Genomic DNA, 680 nt, shown 5'->3' on the forward strand with positions numbered 1-680 from the left:
TGTTTGTTATAATGAGAGGATATGTCTGTGATACATTACTCAACGCTGCAGAAACACGTACGTATATTAGAACCTTTGAAGCTCCCTCAGCGCAAACACAAATATGCTGATCGGGTCAGTCGCACGGGTGCTCCTAAATATTATTTCATAGTCGCACGCAGTAGTTTTCAGTCGCACTGTAGAGCCCTGTCTTGCCTTATTAGTTCTCGTGTAGATCACAATTTATGGGCTTCTGCTTGTCCACTCGCCTTTTTGAGGACTGACCACAGGTTCTCTGTGGGACTGAGATCTGGGGAGTTGCCTGGCCACGGATCCAAAATTTCAATGTAATGATCTTCGAGCCACTTCTTAAATCACTCCTTCTTTGTGACATGGTGCTCCATCATGCTGGAAAATGCATGGATCATCACCAAATTGCTCATGGATCGTTGGAAGAAGTCGCTCTTGCAGGACGTTTTGATATCATTCTTCATTAATGGCAGTGTTTTTGGGCAGAATTATGAGAGAGCCCACTCCCTTGGTTGAAAAGTAACCCCACACATGGATGGTCTCGGGATGCTTCACTGTTGGCACAACACAGGACTCATGGTAGCGTCCACCTTTTCTTCTCTGAACAATCGAATTTCCAGATGTCCCGACTCCCAAACAGTCGGAAGGGAGCTTCATCAGAGAAAATAACT

The sequence above is a fragment of the Sinocyclocheilus grahami genome, unplaced genomic scaffold (genome assembly GCF_001515645.1).
Source record: "Sinocyclocheilus grahami isolate Dianchi unplaced genomic scaffold, SAMN03320097.WGS_v1.1 scaffold699.1, whole genome shotgun sequence".
Classification (NCBI taxonomy): domain Eukaryota; kingdom Metazoa; phylum Chordata; class Actinopteri; order Cypriniformes; family Cyprinidae; genus Sinocyclocheilus; species Sinocyclocheilus grahami.